The following is a 23,469-nucleotide window of genomic DNA, read 5'->3' on the forward strand; positions in this document are numbered from 1 at the left end:
TCTTATTCTCAGCTGTTTTACCTTAATATCCCCCCCCCTTGGGTGTCATATGGCTCATCTGGCCTCCAACTCACTGTGTAACTCCTGGACCCCTTACCCTTCCTCTGCCTCCTAGGTGCTGGGATTTCCAGCTTGCACCACCATGCCTGGCATGAATTATATCTTTCTAGATCTCTGTTGGTAATGTTTCTGTTTTAGTGTGATGATTTGGCTACATGTACATTTCTAAGTTTAGTTATTTCCCTCAGTACTTTCAGGTTTTTATTCCGTTACAGACTGGCACCCATGGTTGCTTTGGAGATAGAAGACTTATTGCCTCTTTGTAACAGGGTCTCATGTTATAGCCCAGGCTGCCCTCAGATTCACAGATGTGAGTCACTGTGTCCAGCTAAGAAATTGGTGTGAATTTAGTAGTTGCTCATTGGTAGAGAACTGTTTGTTTTTCCTGGTCGCTTTATCTTTGGTAGTCTATAGCCTCACTGCCCTCTCCAGAGTAGCAATAAAACCCTAGAGATTTTCAAGGAAAGCTGGTATTTTAACCTCAACAAACATGGCTTCATTCACTCTGCTTTTCTCTTTGTTTTTGGGGCTGAGCCTGGGGTTTGGAGAACTACCAGAGGGGCATTCTTCTCTAGTGACCACTTACCTATGTTTCTACAAGGGTGTCACATTCCAGCAAGTGCTCATATGTTTGACAGTGAGAGTACTTCAAGTTATCTTGAGTCTTTCTCTGCTCTTCATAGCAGTTTTTCTCGAAACAGCATTTTCTGGAATCCTCTTGGAATCACTCTCCCTAGTTCATTTCCCTCTCATTATTTTTTGGGGGGTGGGGCAGGGTGCAGGTGTGGAGGTTAGGGTTCTCTTCTACCATGTGGATCCTGGGGAATGCAACTCAGGTGGTTAGTCTTGGTGGTAAGTACCATTCATTACCTGCTGAGCTATCTAGCTGTCTAGCTGCCTGATCAGTATTTTTGTATCCTTGGTTCTAGGTTTCTCTGCTGATGCAATAAACCATATCAAGCTGAATTAAAAGTCCAGGGTTAATGAGCTAAGCACTCTCTCAGGTGACTCTCAAGCCCCCCAGAAGTGAGGGGGGTGGAATCACATGGCAGGTCTATGGACCAGAGCTTAAATACCCTGTAGGCTTGGTCTTGAGCAGCTCTGGGGAGAGGAGCCACGGCTTGTTGGGCTTTCAACTAACACTGCCCTGCCCCCCCCTCTTCTTTTTTTTAAAAAAAAAAAAAAAAACAAAAAACTGAATTATTATATGTGATCCAGGCTGGTATTGAACATTTCTGCCTTAGCCTCCCAAATGCTGGGATTGCAGGCATGCACCATCGAATCTGACAATCTAATGAGCTTAAAGGGTAAACCAGGTAACATTACTCCTTGTTTAATGGCTTCTTGAAGTAAAGTGCACACTTCTTACCATATCAATCCTGTCTGCTGTGAAGTTTGTTTGGCTTGGTTTTGTTTGTTTTTTGAGATGGGGTCTTGGTTTGTAGTCAGCCCCAAACTCAAATTCCTCATCTTACCTCAGCCCCCCAAGTGTGGAATTGCAGGTTTTCTCCATCATATCTGTTGTACTCCAGTGCACCATAATATACCCATCTTGCACCAAACTGCAGCTACACAGATCTTCTTATATTTTTGTTTGTGAGCCTAACTTTTAATGGCTGAATCATCTCTCCATCCCTACATGGAGCTGAGGCCTGAACCCAGGGCCTTGCGCTTGCTAGACAAGTGCTCTACCACTGAGCTCAATCCCCAACCCTATATGGGTCTTCCTAATTGACCTTGGCATTCCTTTTCCCTCCTACCTGGAATCCTTTCCTCTATGTGTTTCTGGCTCTCTCTCTCTCTCTGTTTTCACTTTAAATATCACCTTTTCTGTCCAAAGTAATCTCCCTCAGTTTTTTCCTTGTAACATATCAATGCTTTGATTATTGTTTTCATTATTTATTAACTTTACAAAGACTAGGGAAAGCGTGTCCATCCTTGAATCCCTGGTACGTAAAGGTGTCTTTTATAGGCATTAGACACTGACATAATTGTAGAATAAGAATATATAGATTAACTCCTCCGTTGATAAAATATAGAGGTATTTGTTTGCAAATAGGGAAGACCTTATTTAGCAGCATAATCTGATTTACTTTGTAGGTTAAAAAAAGTTAAGTAGTGAATGGATAAATTCTCAGAAACAAAGATCCTGTATTACACAAACATGTATGTATCAGATGTTCTCCGTCAGCATCTTCAGTAGGTAAAACGTTACTGCAGACAATGCAGAATGCTGAATTAAATGAGGGAGAAGCTTTCTTTAATCTCAAAACTGCCTCCCGCCCGCCCGCTCCAGCAAATGACTGGACTACGTTTCCCAGCAGCCCTGTGTGGGCCCGCCCCTCGGGAGTGACGCCACGGGTGGGGCGGGTCCGTACTCCGGCCCCGCCCCTCGCCCTGCCACCGCCCTCCCCCAGGGTTGTGGCCACGCGCAGCGGCAGCGGTTGTTCCGCTTCCCCTCCGGCCCGGGCCGTCGCCATTGCCGAAGGCTCCTGCCCTCCCCTCCCTGGCCCGCGGGGCCCCGCGCCTCACGGCCTCGGTAGCGACGGCCGCGCCCCGAGCCGCTCCCCTCTGCCCTGCCCTCCTGCCTCTCTGCTGCCCAGCGCAGCGCTCGCCCGCGTCGGCCCGGCAGCCCGCCCCGGGTCGGGCGGAGACCTTCCTTCCCTCTCTGGTAAGTGCGGACGCTCTCGCCCGGGCCCGGCCGCCGCCCTCCTCCCGCCTCCGCGGCCTGGGCCCAGCGGGCCGGGACGCAGGCACCTGCGAGCGGGCCTCCGGCTCCGGGCGGTGGCTCATTGTCTGCGCCCGGGCTCTCCTCGGCTTGGGCCGAGAGGAAGCTTGCCGGGCTGCGGGGACCCTTCTCTGCCCGGCCCCAGCCCGGCCGCTCTCGCCCCTCTCTGCCGCGGCGCTGCACCGGACAGCTCGGGTTTGTTCCTGGATGGTCCCTCCTTTACCAGCTGCGTTCGCTGCAGCCTTGTGGCTCCAGAATCCTGTCGCGAGCCCCTTAGGTTCCGTCTGTAAGCTCTTCCTCATTCTCCACATCAGGAGAAAGTTTTGCCGGGCTCCGGGACCCTCCGCTTAAGAAGAGAACTTAAGGATCTTCTCACAGTTTTTGCTTGATCTTCAGCCAGGAGGTGACTATTTGCTTCTTAAGGTTAACTTGGGTTGAGGTTGGCTTTTCACCATGTTTGGCTGTCTGAAACACGCGCGCCCTCCTCACTCACAAAAACGTTGCCGCAAATAACTTAGTGGACTCAACCTTTTGATTAGTTCTTTAGAGATCGAGTCATCCAAGACAGAAGTGTGTGAAATAATGGCTGTTGTGGCTTGATGGGAGGTTCTCCCTTATCCTTTATCTTAATTTAATAGGAATAGGTAGAGTGGGAGAGATTTGTTTTCTCTTTGATTAAAAAAAAAAAATCAAAAAACAAAACAACCAACTCCCATTGATAGCAGCCAGGTTCTTCTCTACAAGTGACCTGCCGATTTTCTGTCTTTTCATTTCTAACCATTTAAAGTCAACCAAACCGGTTAGGCCCAAAATTAGACGAACTGTGTTTTGGATGAAGGTTGTGCACGTCACGTTTTTCCCCTGCTGTTTGACTCTTCCGCCCATATAAGTAGGCAGGATATTGAAATAAATACACAAGAATTTGCTCTGGGGATTTCTTTTTCTTTTTTCTTTTTGGTAGAGTTATCCAAAAGAATAGTATGAATAAAATTAGGTTGGGATGAAGGCAGTGAATAGTAATTTTTAAAGCAGGTTAGGACATGTCAACTCTGCCAGAAGCAGCTCCGTGGCATTTGTAGAACATTCTTGCCCATCTCTACCCCAGCTCTTCAGTCGGTGTGTGTGTAAAAGGGAAGGCCCTTTTCATGTGCTTTTACATGCATCCTCTGCCTTTTTTCTAGACAAGGCTGCCTCATTCCTGCTCAGGCCGGCCTGACACTTCCTAGGAGGCTCAGCCTTAGGTGCTGGGCTCACACGTGTGAGCTCATCTATTTGGCAGCCTGTGCTTTTAAACCGTTCTAGAGATTAATTAGCCAGGAACATTATTGTACATTTACATCATGGAAACTGAATTTCCTGTTGCTTAGGTAGCTAGGTAGGTAGGTAGATAATCATTTTAAAGTAACTTTTGGATTTCGGTAAAAGAGGTTGACCTAAATTCAAAATGTTTTGTTGTTTTCACTAAATGGTCTATCATTACCTTCCCCTCTACTAGGCTGTGGGGAAAAACATGGCTTAGTACTGGGTACTGTCATCCATTGGTACTGTCAATTGTTCTTACGTTAATGAGATGTCTTGGCATGAGGGGTTTAGATGTAGAAGTGTAGGGGGGAATGAAAAAGTGCCTTGAGGTCAGCTTCTGTTTTTTTCTCTTTTTTAACCCCTTGTACTGGATTGAACCAAAGCCCTCCCTATGATGCTAGGTCAGCACTCTATCACTGAGCTACAACCCCAGCCCTCTTTAACTTTTGAGACAGTCTTAAACTCTGTGTGTTCTCCTGTCTCAGCCTCCCTAGATTCTGGTGCACCAGCAGAAGGGCTCACTTCTTTCCAAAAGCAGGTGTCTGTTTATTTTTCTTTGGAGATCGGCTCTTTCCGTGTTACCCAGGCTTGTTGCAAACTCTTGGACTCAAACGTTTGTCTTGCATTAGGCTTCTAATAGCTGAGATTACAGGTGTGCACCATTGTGGTCGGCAAGCAGACATTAAAAAAAAAAAAGTATTCTTGGATATTTCACTTCTCTTGGGGTCATGATTCCAAGTTTACCATCAGAGAAAAAGAGATTAATTCTTCTGGACCTTGTGTTACATGGTACCAACGCTGCAAACCTAAATTCATGAAGTATAGTTTATGTCTGCTAAAGGAGTGGGGCTTCTCATATTTCTTTGATCTTTATCATAGGCAGGTTTCCAAGTAGACATGATGAGGGGTAGTTTATATTTCAGTTCAATTACATGTTTTAAATGAGGGAACTTAGAACTTGTTCTGGTTAGTTAAGAATAAACTTTGAATTATACTTTCACAGATCTCAAGAGCTTGTATAGGTAGCCAAGTATATAGCAAGTAGGTATGGTTGAATCCTTACTATCATTATTATTATTGATTATTACAGTAATAATGTTCAGTATGCATTTCTTTTGGCTTTCTGAGATTTCTGTTTTTGGTTTAAATTGGACTGTGGTTCAAGTCTTGACTAGATCAGGTTCCCCCACACACAACGGCCACTCAAGTGCTTCTAGTTACAGTATTAACTGATTCTTGTCTAGTGAGAAGGAGGTTATTACTTGCAAATTGTGCTTCTGAGTTCTTCTTGTATTTTTTTTTAAATATTCATTGATGTTTTGTCTATATATATGTCTGTATGAGTGTGTCAGAAGTCCTGGAACTGTAGTTACAGGTGAACTGCCATGTGGGTGGTGGGAATTGAACCTGGGTCTTCTGGAAGAGCAGCCAGTGCTCTTAAGCTGAACCATCTCTCCAGCCCTCCTTTTTTTTATTTTTTATTTTTTTAAAGATTTATCTATTTATTATGTATACAGCATGTATGACTGCAGACCAGAAGAGAGCACCAGATCTCATTACAGATGGGTGTGAGCCACCATGTGGGTGCTGGGAATTGAACTCAGGACCTCCGGAAGAACAATCAGTGCTCTTAACCCCTGAGCCATCTCTTCAGCCCCCTTTATTTGGTTTTTCAAGACAGGATTTCTCTGTGTTACAGCTCTGGCTGTCCTGGAACTCACTCTGTAGACTAGGCTGGCCTCTGCCTCCTGAGTGCTGGGATTAAAGTCGGGGACACCACCACCCGGGCCTCCTTTTATTTTTTAAGAATTGTTTTTGATGTGTATGTGTGTTTTGCCTGCATGTGTGTATATGCAGCACATGGACACCAATGAAGGCCATTAGAGAGCATCAGACTCCTGGAACTGGAATTACAGACAGTTGGGAGCTGCCATGTGGGTGATAATTGAACACCAGTCCTCTGGGAGAGCAGCACTCTGTGCTTTTAACTGCTGAGCCATCTCTCCAGTCCCCCATTGCTGACAGTTTTATTTAATAAGAAGCTCGAAGGAAGCAACTATTCAGGGTGTGTTTTTTAGTTGATTTAAATTATTTTGTTTAGTACTTCTGGGACAGGGTCTCCATATGTAGTGTGGCTGGCCTTGAACTCATGGTGATCGATCCTCTTTCTGAGCCATCCAGGTGCTTGGATTATATGTTGAGCTACCATGACCTGTTTACCTTGATTTTTATTTATTTATTTATTTTTTTTTTTGGTTTTTCGAGACAGGGTTTCTCTGTGTAGCTTTGCGCCTTTCCTGGGACTCACTTGGTAGTCCAGGCTGGCCTCGAACTCACAGAGATCCGCCTGGCTCTGCCTCCCGAGTGCTGGGATTAAAGGCGTGCGCCACCACCGCCCGGCTACCTTGATTTTTAAATGGGGCAGGGTGGGGGAGGACTCTTGTGTGTTGATTTCCATATCAGTACACACAGTGGTACCTGTCTCCTTAACAGTGAGGAGTTACTTCATTATGTGGTCCTCTTACTACCTGTGCTCACTGTGGTTTTCTAGATCTGAGTGGTAGAGCTTAACCAGAGTCCCTATCAGATATTTTTGCACATGTGCATGTTCATGTGCTTTCTCTAAGAGGACCGAATTTCTTTTTAAATAAATAAACATCAAAATAATAAACATTTTTAATTTTATTTTGTTTTGTGTGTGTTGTGGGGAGGGACATGTGAAGGTCAGAGGGCACCCTGTGGGAGCTGGCTCTCTCCTTACAGTGGGTTGTATTGAACTTAGACCATCAGTCCTGGCAGCAGGCACCATTTTCCCAACCACGAGGGTTTTTTGTTTGTTTGTTTGTTTGGTTTGGTTTTTCCAGGCGGGGTTTCTCTGGAACTCACTCTGTAGACCAGGCTGACCTCAAACTCACAGAGATCCACCTGCCTCTACCTACTGGGATTAAAGGTGTGTGCCATCACTGCCTGGCTTGATTTTAAATGTGCATTTTATGGTGTTTGTTTCTGTTTTGTGGCAGTGAGGTAATGGGGGAGATGCTCTCAGATGTCTTTCTTTTGCTGTGGTGCTCACACTGGCTTAGAATGCATCAGCCTCTCTTGGTGCTGGGTTTCCAGACCTATGCTGTTACCACACTTGAGTGCATTGCAAGGGGGTTTGGGGTGGGTTGTTAGGTCCTGGGGATTAAACTCTAAGGTAGTTTAAGTTTGGTTGCCTTTACCTATGAGCCGTCTTGCCCACCTCGGTCTACATTTTGATAGCTGGTAAACTGACCTCTAAAAAGCTCTCACCCATGTAAGTTTCCTTATCTGTCCTCCTTTATTGAATGGGTATTCATTTTACCTCTGTTGTAAAATCTTGCCTATTACACTTTTACAAAAAAAAATCCATATTTTATTTTGAACTTTTAGTAATAATTATTTACATATGTGTATGCATGTATATGTGTGTGCTTTGAATGAAAATGCCCCTCCATGTTTGAATGCTTTTTTTTCTCTTTATTTCTTTGACCCAGATCTTCAAACAAGTAGATAGGCAATAAGTATGTGTTCGTTAAGTAAATGTCAATTTCTTATATATTTTTAATTATTTTAAAATTTAATTTAGTAGACTTTATATAGCAATTTTAGGTGCATAGCAAAATAGAGCAGAAAGTATAGAGTTCTCAAAGTTTCTCCACCATCAGTAACTGTGCTCGTAAGTAGGTCTTTGATATACTTAGGATGGACCAGCAGTGACATGTTAGTACTGCCCAGAGTCCAAGCTTATGTTAGAGTTTACTTGTTATATGTTGTATGGGTTTTTGCAAATGTATAATAATGTGTTGAAAAAATACACACTGTAGCTAGAGTTTTCCTGCCTGGCCCACAGTCAGGACAAATCTCTCTCACCTGCCAGTCCCACAGCCGCTCAGACCCGACCAAGTAAACACAGAGACTTATATTGGTTACAAACTGTATGTCCCTACCAGGCTTCTTGCTAACTGTTCTTACAGCTTAAATTAATCCATTTCTATTAATCTATACCTTGCCACGTGGCTCGTGGCTTACCGGCATCTTCACATGCTGTTTGTCATCGTGGCGGCTGGCAGTGTCTCTGACTCAGCCTTCCACTTCCCAGCTTTATTCTCCTCTTTGTCCCACCTATACTTCCTGCCTGGCCACTGGCCAATCACTGATTTATTTATTGACCAATCAGCAACACACTTGACATACAGACCATCCCACAGCAACAAAATCATTTTATACATAATCAAAATTTTGTGCTGGCCAGATGTGGTGGTGTAGGTCTTTAATCCTGGCACTTGGGAGGCAGAGGTAGGCCTGGTCTACACAGTGAGTTCCAATGTAGCCAGGGGTACACAGAGTGACCCTTTTTCAAAAATTATAAAACAAACCAAAAAACATTGTCTCTTCTTTCTATTCACTCCTCTTTCCCTGAGCCAGTAACAGGGAACTGAACTTGGGCCCTCTGAGAAACTACGTAGCCCTACTACTGAGTCGCCACTCTCTTGGTTCTGTCTGCCGTGTGTCCAGATGGCCCTCCTATCTGTCCCTGCTTCCCCACCCCCTGAGCGGTGCATGCCACACACAGCATCTAGCTTTGGTGGTTCTGGGAATCAAACCCAGGACATCATCAGGTTTGCATGGCAAGTGCTTTTATATACTGAGCTGTCTTCTCAGCCCAGGACTTTCTTTTCCATTTTGTCATTGTGGTATAAAATACACCTGAGGATGCTTACCATCTGTAACGGTCTCTAGGTTTACAGTGCCATGCATTATAGCACCATGGTCACACCACTATAGTTCTTTTCATCTTACGAAACTGAAAGTCTGCCTGCTAACTAGGCATTCCTTGCTTTACTTTCAGTCTCCATGATCTTGACTGCTTATATAAGTTCATTTTACCTTTGGCTTATTTCACCTAGCCTGATAACGCTCAGTGTTCATCCATGTTGTAGCATATGTTAATGTACCCTTCCTTTTATGGTCAAATACTTTATTCTGTGTATGCACTACATTTTGCTTAGCCAAAAGAGCCAAAGACTGAATGGTGCAGTCTGGATATCAATATATGGACAGCTTTTTCTTCAAAACGTCCTTTTCTCCAGAACTGAAACTGCGGGCTTGTGTAGCGACTACTTTTGCTTTTCTGAGGAGCCACTAAATTGTTTTCCATGTGGCTGTGTTGTTTTACATTTCTACCAGCAGCGCAGAGTCTTCAGTTTCTCCACATCCTTGCCAGGTCTTCATTTTATGTTTTTTGTTTTGTTTTAACAGCAGCCATCTTACTTGTATGAAGTATCTCATTGTTGTTTTGATTTACATTTTTGTAATTATTAGCGACATTGAACGTCTTTTTGTGTGTTGCCATTTATATATCTTATGATAATGTCAGCTAAGATTCTTTTTTTTTTTTTTTTTTTTTTGTTTTGTTTTGTTTTGTTTTTCAAGACAGGGTTTCTCTGTGTAGCTTTGCACCTTTCCTGGAACTCACTTGGTAGCCCAGGCTGGCCTCGAACTCAGAGATCCACCTGGCTCTGCCTCCCAGTGCTGGGATTAAAGGCGTGCGTCACCACCGCCTGGCTACAAGTCAGTTTTTCTGAGGACATAACTTTTATGGTGATGGGGTTAATTTAAGGAGCTGTGTTGTGACAGTGATATATTTAGTTGCATGAGAAACTTCAGTACTGTTTTTCTAAAAAAAATTTTTTTTTTTGGTTTTTTGAAACAGGGTTTCTCCATGTAGTTTTGGTGCCTGTCCTGGATCTCACTCTGTAGACCAAGCTGGCCTCAAACTCACAGAGATCCACCTGCCTCTGCCTCCCGAGTGCTGGGATTAAAGGTGTGTGCCACCACCACCTGGCTATTTTGTCAGTTCTTAATAGAGTCGTTCATTTTCCTGTTGCTGGGTTATGAGTTCTTTGTATGTATTTCATGTAGTAGTCTTTTATATCAGGAACGTTTTTTGTGAGTGTCTCTCCTCGTCTGTAGCTTGGCTTCTCATTCTCCTAACTAATGACTTTGTGTTCTGATGTCAGATTGTTTGGTGACTGAGTTCTGCACTGGTTGATCTTTTTTACAGATTGTGTTATCAGTAAAATAATTGTCCTATTCAGTATTTTTGCACGAAATATTTCATTTTGGTATTTCTGTGATGGGGCACAGGTGCATCAGAGGACAGACTTCTTGCAGAGATCTTCCCATGCAGGTTCAATGGATGGACTCAGGTTGTCAGGCTTGGCAGCAGGGGCCTTACCCATCTCACCAGTCTCCCTGTTTTCTGTTTGAGAAGGAGTCTCATGCAGCCCAAGCTGATCTAGAACTCCCTGTAGCTGAGGATGAGCTAGAACTCTGATCCTCCTGCCTAACTCCTTACACCTCCCTAAGTGCTGGGACAACTGGCGTTATAAGTGTGTGCTGTTCTGCCTGGTTATCTTAGGTTTTGTCTTAATATATTGTCTGTGTCTTTTTTATTAAGCTTTGTCTTTATTTCCAGTTTGGTTTTGTTCTCTCTTTTAACTTACCTGTAGTCTGGTGTGGTAGCACACAGGCCTGTAATGCCAGTACTTGGGAGGCTGAGGCAAGAGGATGGAAAGTTGGAACCTAGTTACATACTCATAAGAAATACCTGTGTACAGTTTATTCTTACTTTACTCGAAAATGGGTGTTTAAAAGTTTTATGTTCTATTGTATAGGTAATAATGAATGATTGCTTTCTGATGTTCATTTTACTTAATGATTGCCTTGTACTATGAAGTGACTATCTTAACATTTTTTGCTTTCATTTTTTATGATACAAAAATAGTTTATTACAAGGTGTGTGTGGTGGCTCATGCTTCTAATTCCAGCACTTGGGAGACTGAGGCAGGAGGATCTCTGTGAGTTTGAGACCATCCAGGCCTATGGGTTCCATATCAGCCAGGGCTACATAGTATACCCTATCTAAAAGAAAAACGTTGCAAAGTAAATGCAACCAAAACATCTAATAATTTACATTGTCACCTGTGCTAACTCCAGACTCCTCTATCCTTCTTTTCCTGTTAGAATTGGTGTGTGGGTGGTGGTGGTGGTGGTGGAGGTGCTGTTCTGGTTCCCCAGTTCTGGGAGTAAGGAGGAAAGGAGCACCCTCAGTGTGTGAACCATGGTGCCATCTGTTTTTACCCTTTGCTCTTTTGAGAGACCCACCACCCAGCTCCCTAATAAATCACACATGGAGGCTTATTTCTTATAAATGCCGGGCCTTAGCTTGGCTTGTTTCTTGCCAGCTTTTTTTTTAACTTTAAATTATCCCATCTACCTTTTGCCTCTGGGCTTTTACCTTACTTACTCTATTTCTGTATACCTTTTCTTTCTTTCTTTTTTATTTGTTTATTTATTTATTTATTTATATTTATTTGGTTTTTCAAGACAGTTTCTCTGTGTAGCTTTGGAGCCTGTCCTGGTACTCACTCTGTAGACCAGGCTGGCCTCGAACTCACAGAGATCCACCTGCACCTGCCTCCCAATTAAAGGTGTACACTACCACTGCCCAGCTTTTCTTTCCTCCTCCTCCTCCTTTAATTTTTTTAAAAAATAATTAACTTAATTTTATATGCTTTGATGTGAGGGTGTCAGATCCCCTGGAACTGTAGTTACAGACAGACAGTTGTGAGCTGCCATGTGGGTGCTGGAAATTGAACCTGGGTCCTCTGGAAGGGCAGCCAGTGCTCTTAACACTGAGCCATCTCTCCAGTCCCTTTTCTTTCCTTTCTTATTTTGTGTCTAGACCTGTTGCTAGGTGGCTGGCCCCTGGAGTCTTCCTCTCCTCCTTTTCTCGTTCCTTGGTCTCTTTTCTCTTTTTCTCCCTCTATTTATTCTCTCTGCCTGGCAACCCCACCTATCCTTTCTCCTGCCTTGCTATTAACTGTTCAGCTCTTTATTAGACCAATCAGATGTTTTAGACAGGCACAGTAACACAGCTTCACAGAGTTAGACAAATGCAACAAAAAGAACGCAACTCATCTTCACATCCCTGTGTGTATGTGTGTGTCAGAGAGAGAGAGAGAGAGTACCATGGGCTCGTGTGCGCTTTACGTATGTGTGGAGGCTGCAGGCTGACATGGGGTATCTTCTTGGTCCCTCTCTGCCTTACCCATTAAGTCAGAGTCACAGCTAAATTCACAGCTAGCCAGTAGTAATAGCTTGCTCTGTAAACTAGCTTGTTCCTGGGGTCTCCCAGTGTGTCTACCTGCTTGTGAGCTGGGATTCCCAACAGGCCAGCAGCTCCATCTGGCATTTGTGTGAGTTCTAGGGATGTGGACTCTGGTCCTTACGCTTGCATACCACTTGAACCACTGAGCCATCTCTCCAGCCTTATTCTGGATTTTTTTTTTGGGGGGGGGGGTTTGAGACAGGGTTTCTCTGTGTAGCTTTGAGCCTTTCCTGGAACTCACTTGGTAGCCCAGGCTGGCCTCGAACTCACAGAGATCCGCCTGGCTCTGCCTCCCGAGTGCTGGGATTAAAGGTGTGCGCCACCACCGGCCGGCTTATTCTGGATTTTTAAGACATATTACACTCCAGGTTCGGTAGCACAACCCTGCAATTTCAGCACTCGCAAGACTGAAGGAGAGATGGGCAGTTCCAGTCTGAAAAGAAAGAGGAAAGGGAAGACATATTGATACTTAGTCAGCTCAGCCTTGACCTTCATCCTTCAGTGAAAAAGCACTTTGTTTTAGACTGTGTGGCATTACTTTGATAGGAAGGAAGCATGTTGTCCCAGTTTGCACCTCTTTGCTATTGAGTGAAGCTATGCTTCTCATGTATTTACTGCCCTTTTGCCCTCTGCTTTGTGTGTGTGTTGTTGTTTCCTTTGCCATTTAGAGTTTGTGACCAGACTTAAGGAAAACTAGATTTCTAGTATTCAGTCCATTGTTTAGTTTTTAGTAATCTGTGTTGCTTGCCTGTTCTCTTTCAGAGCATTTTTTGAGCACAGCACTTCCTTGTTGTTCATGTTTTAGTCTCTTAAGTGTGGTGCTTAGGGGGAGGCCAAGGAAAAAAGAAGGTATCACTGTGGATTACAGAATTTTTTTACACTTGCTGTTCCTTCTTTAGTTTCAAAAGACGGTGTGACTTCTGGCTAATAGTGCGGTGTGACTTGTGGCTAATAGTGCGTAGAATCAGGAGGCTTTTTCCCACACGTCTCACTGGCCCCTGGTAGCCTTGCCTTGTTGCAACAGGATGCTCTTTTCCCATGGACTGGCGTCAAAACCAGGACTGAATCTTTGCCTTCTAGGATCTGGCAAATGTTGTACACTAAATGAATATTTTAGTGTTTTGTTCTGTATTTGTTTATTTATTTTGTTTTTTTTTTGACACAGGGTTTTTCTTTGTAGCTCTGGCTGTCCTGGAACTCAGAGATCCACCTGCCTATGCCACCACCCAGCTGTTTTGTTTGTTTTTAAAACACAGTCTCACCATGTACCTCTGTCTAGTCTGGAACTCTTAGACTGGGAACTGGCCTTGAACTCTCTAAGATCCACCTGCCTCTGTGCTAGTATTAAAGACATAAGCCACTATGACCAGCTTAAGTAAATATTTGAATGAATGAACGAATGAATGAATGGAGAATCAATAGGAATCTTTATTCTCCAGTAGTGTCATTTAACTTCTAGTGCAAAAATATAAAAAATAGGTTATTTCTGGAAAGTAGGATAATGAGTATTCTTTATTTCAGACTCTATCCTGGGTTGAGAAGGGTTATTTTTGGACAGGTTATTAAGATATTTTAAAATAGGCTTAAGAGACAATTAAGGGAGGGGTCCTCAGGAAGACTTGCCTCAGGACATGTGTGTGGTCTCTAAGAGCATTGTAGGGTTGGGGATTTTGTAATGACTGGCCATATACTGCTTTTATTTTGAGAATAAAACACTACTAAAACTAACCCCTCACAAATTGGTAGTGGTTTCCTGTTGCCCAGGAACTGCAGATGTAGCTGTATTTCCTACCACCTGCGGTGTGCCCTCCGACCTCCTGTCTCGGGAGTTAGGTCACTCCTGTGCCTCTTGCCCAAATCCACCTTCTGCTGAGTGCTGCTTGGATGAGTAAGTTCAGAGCCCTGGCTAAGGCCCTGGCTTTGTCTTGAACATGAAGTGGTGAAAGTGTGAGGCTCCTGGACTTGTTTGGTTAATTATTAGGGTCAAGATAAATGAAAAGTTTTATTGTCTTGGTTTTCTAGAACATGACCTTAAAGAATAGTAATATATCTTCTAATATCAGGATCTTTATCATCTTAAAGACCAAAAAAGCCCATTATTCAACCATTGAACAGAAAAATCCTTTCATCCATATTCACTGCACAGCTAATTAAATTTTTTTTGTGTGTGTATGTATGTGTGCTTGAGGGTACACATGCCATGGTGCTCATAAATGTCAGTGGGAGTCAGTGCTGTCCTACCACGTGGGTCTTGGAAGTTGAACTCAGGTTGTCAAACTTGATAAACAGGTGCTTTCACTGGCTTGAGCCATCCGGCCAGCCCAGCAGATACTGTCCATTACTACTGTGGGCCAGGAACAGTGTTCAGTCTGAGTGAAGAATCCTGGTAAGCAGAGGACTCACTGCATTGCTGCTTGAGGGCTGTATAAGTGGGTAGGGAAGAAACATTCATTCACTGTAGTGAGTATTAAGTTAGAGGAAAATTAATGCCATGGGCATAGTGACAGGCCAGTTCTTAGAGTGGGTGCTTACCGGATAGCACCGAGGTAGAGAAAATAGGTGATCCGGTTTGCCCTGAGCACTGAAAAGTCCTACGACCCAGGAACCCCCTTGGTTCTGGGGAGAGGGAATGGTTAGTCACCAAGCAGAAAGCCTTTTTGAGGAGGTCATGGGTAATTGTTTGAGGTGGCTGGTAGAAAAACTACAGTGGATATACAAAAAAGCTCAAAGAGAGCAACTGAAATGATGTGCGTCTGGATAAAGTGGCCTGGTCCTGAAGGTATCATTGGGCTTTATCCCAAACCCCTTTGAAAGGCAAATTTTATACAGTGAACCAATACCTTGTGATATTTCTAAAGTTACTAACTGCCTTGTGAAGGATAGACTCTGGGAATCTGAGAGTGAAAAGTAATCTTGGAGTAATGATTAAATCATAGGCTAGAGTGATTTGAGAAATCTGTTTCGGAAAATGTGGAGAGTTTGGGAATTGAACATTAGAGCAAGATATGAAAACTTAATGATTTTTAAAAATCATCTTCTAAAATGTTAATTTCTTAAAAATGGAAAAACCTAAAAATTTTTAAACTTTATTTTATGTGCATTGGTGTGAAGGCGTCAGATCCCCTGGAACTGGAGTTACAGACAGTTGTGAGCTGTCATGTGGGCTCTGGGAATTGAACCTGGGATCTCTAGAAGAGCAGCCAGTGCTCTTCACTGCTGACCCATCTCTCCACCCCCTAAATATTTTTACTTTAATTACTTTTGTCACTAAGTGAAGTTTTTTTTTCCTTTTTTTTTTTTTTTTTTTTTTTTTCCCCCAAGACAGGGTTTCTCTGTGTAGCTTTGGTGCCTTTCCTGGAGCTCGCGCTGTAGACCAGGCTGGCCTCGAACTCACAGAGATCCGCCTGCCTCTGCCTCCCGAGTGCTGGGATTAAAGGCGTGCGCCACCACTGCCGGCTAAAGTGGAATTTTTACTAGAAGAATAAATCTAGATAAACAATGTCTGCCGCCCCCCCCCCCCCCACAGACAATGTACAAAGAACTTTGACAGCCTGGCATGGTAGTCATTACTTTAATCTTAGCACTTAGGAAGCAGAGGCAGGTGAATCTCTGTGAGTTCAAGGACAGCCAGAGGTACAACGTGAGAGCTTGTCTCAAAAAACAAAAACAAAGCAACAATGACATAAAATACAGAAGGATAAAATCATGAAAATGACTTTCCCAGAACATAACAGAATCTGTAAATGGTATTGTCAATTTCTAAAGTAGATGTACTCAAGAGCTGTGTGATACACCACTGGTGCTACCATTTTATTATTCAATTATTCAAATCACTTTTAGAACTTTTTTTTTTTTTTTTTTTTTTTTTTGGTTTTTCGAGACAGGGTTTCTCTGTGTAGCTTTGCGCCTCTCCTGGAACTCACTTGGTAGCCCAGGCTGGCTTCGAACTCACAGAGATCCGCCTGGCTCTGCCTCCGAGTGCTGGGATTAAAGGCGTGCGCCGCCGCCGCCGCCGCCGCCGCCGCCGCCGCCGCCGCCGCCGCCGCCGCCGCCGCCGCCGCCGCCGCCGCCACCACCACCACCACCCGGCCACTTTTAGAACTTTTTAAATTGTTCTAGAAACACCTGATATGTTCTGCAGAGCCTAGTTATTTTTTCATAAATTAAAAAGAATTTTTATTTTATGTGTATGGGTGTTGTGACTGCATGGATGTCTGTGCACTATGTATGTGTATTGCTGTGCCCATGGAGGTCAGAAGAGGGGGCATGTGGTCCCCTCGAAGTGGAGTTATTCATATGGATGCTGGGACTTGAACCAGCTGCTCTGGGACAGCAACCAGTGTTCTGATCCTCTGAGCCATCTCTAGCACTTGTGTGTGTGGGGGGGGGGGGTGGTTTTTTTGAGACAGGGTTTCTCTGTGTAGCCATGACTGTCCTGGAACTCACTCTGTATACTAGACTGGCCTTGAACTCAGAGAGATATGCCTGCCTCTGCCTTGAAGTGCTGGGATTAAAGACATGCACTACCATACCTGGCTAATTTTTTTTCTATAAACAAAATTATAAGAGCTGTGGCAGCATCATTACATAAAGCTGCCCTTTCCTATTACACCCACCATTTGGCGATATTCTATCCAATTAAACAGTGTAATACCATTTCAGAATCAGCAGAATGACCATATTGAGAAAAAAACAAAACAAAACAAAACCCAACACCGTGGGGCTAGAGAGTTGGCTCAGCAGTTAAAAGCACTTATTACTCTTGCAGAGGACTGGGGTTCAATTCCCAGCACTCACGTGGTAGCTTACAACCTTAAGCCCCAGAGGATCCAATACCCTCTTCTAACTTCTGAAGGCACCCAGGCACATACGTGGTACACAGACATACATGTAGACAAAACACTCATGCACATAAAATACTAAAATAAATCGGGCATGATGGTGCACATTTTAATCCCAGCAGTTGGAAGGCAGAAGCAGGTGGGTCTCTATGAGTGTGAGGCCAGCCTGGTTTATGTAGTGAGTTCCAGGAGCAGGGTACTAGAAGACTCCTACCACTGTTTTGCCTCTTGTTATCTTTCAAACTTGTGTAGCTGAGATTGGCCTTGAATTCTGATCGCCCTGCCTCCACTCCCCAAATGCCAGAATTCCAGGCGTGTGCCACCACTACTGGCTTGGTTAGTCTTTTTAATTATTGCCAGGATAAAGTGGTATCTGCTGATGGCCTTGTTTACATTGCTGCAGTATCTGAGGTTGGCCATAGTCACATGCTATTTGATTATTATTTATTAGATTCTCATTAAGATTTATTATAATAATCACTGTTTCAGAAAGGATGATATATACCACCACCCTCCTGTTATGGGGTAGTTTTCTGGCCCCTATTATTACATGTTTCATATGTCTGCATGAGTTCCTGCATGTATGTGTGAGTACCATGTGTGTCCCTGATGACTCAGAAGGTCAGAAGAGGTATTGGATTCCCAGAACTGCAGTCACAGGTAGTCCTGAGCTGCCAGGTGGGTGCTGGCAGTCAAACCCAATTTCCTGCAAGTGTTCTTAACTGCTGAGCCGTCTCTACAGCCCTGTTTATTGGGTTTCTTTGTCTTTTCATTTCTTTATCCAAAGTATATTTAAAAGTCGTTCTTTTAAATATCAGCCAGTTTCCTGCTTTGGTTCTCTTGTGTAGACTGTAGACCTCTTTACTAGGACATGCTCTCTGTGTCTTAATACAGTCTCCTGTGTGAAGGTGTTCTGTAATCATTTAAAGAATTTTGACTTTCATTTTCAGTCTTTAGTTTGAAGTATTTTTGATGTTATGTCTATAAAATAAAGTAGGGCTGTTTCTTTGCCTGGATCCCTCTAGGCAGAAGGTGAGGCCAAGGGCTTATATGACTATACCTTATTAGGAAGTACATTCCCAGAGAACAGAAGTGTGAGGAAAGGGAAGTGAAGCCTGGAAGGAATAGTAAGTAGCCAAAGGGAAGTGTAACCATTGGCTCATTGCACTGTCTCATCCAACACAGGGTGAGAAAGAGGAATGACCCACCCACAATTAATCCCCCGTGCCACCAGATTGCGTATGTATGGGTACCACATAACGTGACAGTGTTGTGAAGTGTTATCATGTTGTACCTGAATGAAAAAGTTGACCTCAACAAAAAGCTGTTTGCTGAGGCAGTAGTATATTGGTGTAAATATTAAGGCCACTCCACGTAGTTAAAAGGAGATTTGTTTAATGGCATAACTTACAAATTAAGGGATAGGTAGGTTGCGGGGTCTGGGGAAGGTGTATCGCAGTCCAGCGGTGTTCTCTGGAGCTCTGCTTGGCCCACCTCCACCGTCCAGGGTCCCGGAACCGAGTGAGAGCACAGGCAGATCCAGATCTCAGGTCTCCAGGCGCCTCCCTTGGCCCGCCTTGTAGGCGTGACAGTTGCCGAAGTCTCACTGGGGGTTGGAACTTCCAGATCAAAGCTGGAATGGCTACCCACTACAGTAGTAGTGTGAGAAGATGTGCCCAGAGGATCTGAAAAGCTTCAAGTAATGCAATATCAGAAACTAATTTTGCAATGTAAAATGTTTTCCTATTAGGATGAGCTAAATGTATAATTATATATCCATATAATTATTCTTCCAAAGTGTCCTTACTGTTCCCTGGGCTTTTGGTCTTCCATATAAATTTTAGAATTGATGTTCTATTGTTTTACAAAGGCTTCTTGGAATTGATGATGATTGTAATGAATTTATAGATCAGTTTGAGGAAAGTCTGCATCTTTACAATTTTGAGTAAATTCATAAACATCAATATCTTTCTCCACTTAGGGCTTTCCTGTCTTTCAGTACATTTCCCCCCATTTATACATGGTGTAAGTCCACAGTTTCCAAGCCATGCCAAGACTCTGGCACCCCACTAAGTTCATTGGTACCATGGAGTATTTTTAGACTTTAGAGTTAGTGAACAACTCTATTGGACTCAGCAGGTTTCTTGTTCTAGGAAGACTAGCTTCAACATTGGGTCGTGATCTAGTTGATGTCCACGTAGTGAAGTAGCTGTTGAGATGGAAGGATGGTAGTCAGTGTGGAGTGAGAAAGTGAGGGTGTCAGAAACTGTGCCAGTGCCCACTAAACGTGTTACCCGTTCAGAAATACTTGTAACTCAGAATAAAACAACATTTTGGTCTTTTTTTCGCCTTACATGTAATGCTTGTTCAAGTAAGTACTGCCTTTTTTGTTTTGTTTTTGAGGCAGGATTTCTCTGTATAACTGCCCTGACTGTCCAGCAACTCACTCTGTAGACCAGGCTGGCCTCAAACTCACAGACCTGCTTCTGCCTCCTGAGTGCTGGGATTAAAGTTGTGTGCCACCACCACTTACCTAGGTACTACCTTTTAAAGACATGAATGCCAATGAAATTGTTTTAACCAGTTCACTAAAGAGATTAAGTGACTGGACATTTCTTTTGGCCTCTGGGCACCTTCAAGTAATTAATCCAAGATAAAAGGGACACTTTGAAATGAGAATGTGTGGCCTAGGAACTTTCTGTTTTTAATGCTGTTATGATGATCATCTCTTTTAACTTTACTTGCATTTTATAGACAATCATTTGTGATCAATAATACTTTTTTATTACAATTTAACAAAACATTGGAGACAAAAGAATTGGGTGATAAGAATTTTAAATGATGTGATGGTTAACATTGATTGTGACCCTGACAGATTTAGAATAACCATGACAACAAACCTCTGGGCATGTCTGTGAGGTGTCTAGATTAGGTGTATTGTGGGAAGAGCTACCCTAACTCTAGACACCACCATTCCATGGGCTGGGATCCCAGACTGAATAAAAAGTAGAAAGAAGCTGGAAACTAGCATTTTACTTCCCTGCCTCCTGAATGTAGCTGCAGTGTGGCCAGCAGCCTCATGTTCCCGTCACCATGCCTTCCCCACCATGATGGACTGTGCTCTCAAACTGTGAGCCAGAATAAGCTCTTCTTCTGAGTTGTTTTTGTTACGTATTTTATTACAGCAGCAAGAAAAGTAGCTGATGAAACTCCAAAATACTTTCCACATTTGCCATCTCCCCACCCTACTATGTGAAAGAATACGCAATACAGAGTGTTATTCAATTTACTTAGTGATTGAACGAAGAGTCTGAAAGTCGGATCTTCGTTTTCAAGATCCCACTTGAATGGCACCAGTTTGTTTAAATTGGCTAGCATTTATTTGAAAAACATTTTCAGGTTTTATTGCCTGTGTAACACCTTGCTAGGTTCTTTTAGTTAATTCAAAGAAGATATGCCAGGCATGGTGTTACACATGTGTGTAATCCCAACACTCTGTAGGCTGAGGCAGGCAGGTGGAAAGGTCAAGTCCACCCTGGACTATGTAGGGAGCCTCTTTGTCCTTCCCCTACAAACCTATAAAGTTAGTGTCTTCGCACAAAGAATAGAGTTCAGGAGAGGAAATAAGATACATCATATTAGGTAATGATAGTAGCAGTGTCATAATCTCGTCAGTATGTTTAATACACGATGCAGAAAGTTCCTATTGTAGGTGTTATTGTCTGACTGTGTAAAGATGAGCGTTAGCAGTCACTGCTCACAGTTTTGTTGAGCCACACACATTTCAGTTCAGTACCCACATGGCAGCTCACAACTAACTGTCTGCAACTTCAGACTGGGGGATCTGATGCCTTCCTCTGACCTCCAAGCACCAGGCATGTGTGTGGTACACATACATACATGCAGGCAAACACTCGAACACAGAAAAGAAATCTTAAAAAGTAGCTGTGGTCAAGCACACCTGTAATCCCAGCATTTGGAAGATAGAAGTTCACAGTTGCCAGCATGATGGCATATGCCTTTAATCCCAGCACCTGACTTCGGAAGCTGCATGGTGAGACTCAATGTCTCAAAAAAGCTAAGATCATCCTCCATAAATAGCAAGTTTGAGGCCAGCCTGGGCTACATCAGACCTGTTGCCGAATGTATATGTCCTTGGGTATTAGTTGATAGTTGTTAGGGCTCATTTCTCCTGAAAAGGCTTTGTATTGTTATTTTTTTTACTCACCAGAGAACACTAACAAATGAAGCTATGTTCCATGGGGTGAGTGTAGATCAATACAATGCATTTAGAGCTGGGTGTGGTGGTTCATTCCTGTAACCTCAGTGTGCAGGAGGGTCACAAGTTCAAGACCAGTTTTGGCTACAGAGCAAGCAAAGGCACAAGCATGGTGAAGTGTTGGGATTTCTCAGTGGTTTTGTTTGCTCCCTTTCTCTATGCTGAGACTCATTGGTTAAGGTCTTTTCATTCTTTTCTGCCCAGTGAGATTTATTTTGATTTGTCCCTGTAGACTACAGCCTTTTAGCTCCTAGCTTTATGTGAAAGGGACTTCTATTAGAGTTTTCAAACTCAGGCAGACTGGTTTTGTTTCCTGTCCCTTCTGGCTCCCATCAAAGTAGCTTAGTGGTTTAGTTAAACATCATTGAGAATAAGTGGGTTAACAAATGGCTTACTCCAAGTAACTTTTCACCTTGTTTGTGAACTCACTAGAATTCTCTCTCATTTTATTTACTGGTATCATTTGTGCACTAAACTTTAAAAACTTTGGTTTTTACACTCATTTAATTTGTGTATGCATGTGTGTGGGGGTCAGAGGACAACACTTGGGAGTGTAGATGCCCCTTTCACCCTGTGGATTCTGAGATAGAATCAGGCGTTCAGGCTTGGCAGAAAGTATCTTGCCCACTGAGCCGTCCCACAGGCCCCGTGACTTGAGATCTTTGATCAGTCACGCAGACTTGTATTGCTCTGAACCAATGTGGTCTCATTTCCCTTTGTTCTCCCCTCTTGGCTTTGGAGCTTTGCCATGTCGGCCTGATGATCTGACTGCTGTTCTCATGGGGGGGGGGGGGGGATGCACTGCTTCCTCTCCAGGTTGGAGGCCTCCGTCTGTGTGTGGCAGCACCTGCAGGTAGTTTGGGTGTGTCTCCATCTATACTTATGCTCACAGAGGTTCTTAACGGTTGGGGTGCAACGGTATCAGCGTGTGGGGAAATTGTTAGAGTTCTGGTCAGTGTTACTACATTAATAAGTTACTGAAAATATATAAAATATAAGTAGAAGTTTGAATCAGAATTCCACTTTACCATGTTTTCCAGTAATGCATTTTTCACTTGCTGTGCCATGGTCAGCCGCAGTAGATTATGATAAATTCATTTCCACTAGTTGGACTGACTGGTTCCAGACACCACTTCTTTATTTCTGCTGTGTATTTAACTACCCCTGGTCTTCTTCAGTACACAATTGAGTAATTGTTTGTGTTTGAGGCTCGTCACAGTTAAACAATGGGCCTGTTAAAGAGTACAGTGTGTTTGGGGCACACTTTCTGTTTTGCCTACTTGTTTGTCACTGAAAAGTAGCAAAAAGTGAACAGATTGGAAAGTGGCACTACTTATTTGCTTTTTTTTTCATAAGTCATTTTTTGAGTAGTGGTAGAACAGAATATAGGGTACATTATCATTTTGTCTGTCTCTATCTATCTATCTATCTATCTATCTATCTATCTATCTATCTATATCTGGTTTTCGAGACAGGGTTTCTCTGTGTGGTTTTGGTGCCTGTCCTGGATCTTGCTCTGTAGCCTAGGCTGGCCTTGAACTCACAGAGATCCACCTGGCTCTGCCTCCTGAGTGCTGGTGGTGTGCGCCACCACCGCCCGGCTTATTATCATTTTATCGTAAAGTTTGTTTGGCTTGGTTTGATTTTGGGACAGTCTCATGTTTCTCAGACTAGCTTCGACTCCTTATGCAGTCAAGGATGACTTTGAACTTCTTGCCTCCAACCTCCCTGTGGTAGGATGCATGCACCCCTTTGTCTGTTTTATACAGCACTGGGGGTTGTACCCAGCCAGGGCTTCATGCACACTAAGCAAGCACTCTACCAACTACGTCTCCAATCCAATGAATTGTTTTTGTGTCTGTTGTTCTTGTCTAAAATACAAGATGGAAGAATTTTACCCGGACCTTATTAGGCACTTGCAGGCACTTACCTCTGTCAATAGAAACAGTGCACAGACAGCTGCTTTGTAGGAAAGAGTCTCAGGTCATAAGTCAGCTGTGAGGGGTAAGCACAAAGCTTTTCAGAGATAATCCTGCTAATATGGCATGCTTTCTCTGTGTCTAGT

The 23,469-nt window shown here is 43.4% G+C and overlaps 1 protein-coding gene across 2 annotated transcripts in view; it reads left to right on the plus strand.

Annotated features, from left to right (window-relative positions):
* Positions 1-2,507: 2,507 nt before the first annotated feature.
* Pak2 (p21 (RAC1) activated kinase 2) overlaps positions 2,508-23,469 on the plus strand; it is a 67,606-nt gene continuing 46,644 nt past the window's right edge. Inside the window, exon 1 of one of the 2 annotated variants that reach the window (XM_059277700.1) lies at positions 2,508-2,731. The gene's annotated coding sequence lies outside the window, so the exon portion shown is untranslated. Of the gene's footprint in view, positions 2,732-3,087; positions 3,192-23,469 lie in introns of those variants that run through there. The other variant, XM_059277701.1, reaches the window with a different exon arrangement.

This window comes from Peromyscus eremicus, chromosome 12, assembly GCF_949786415.1.
Source record: "Peromyscus eremicus chromosome 12, PerEre_H2_v1, whole genome shotgun sequence".
Lineage (NCBI taxonomy): Eukaryota > Metazoa > Chordata > Mammalia > Rodentia > Cricetidae > Peromyscus > Peromyscus eremicus.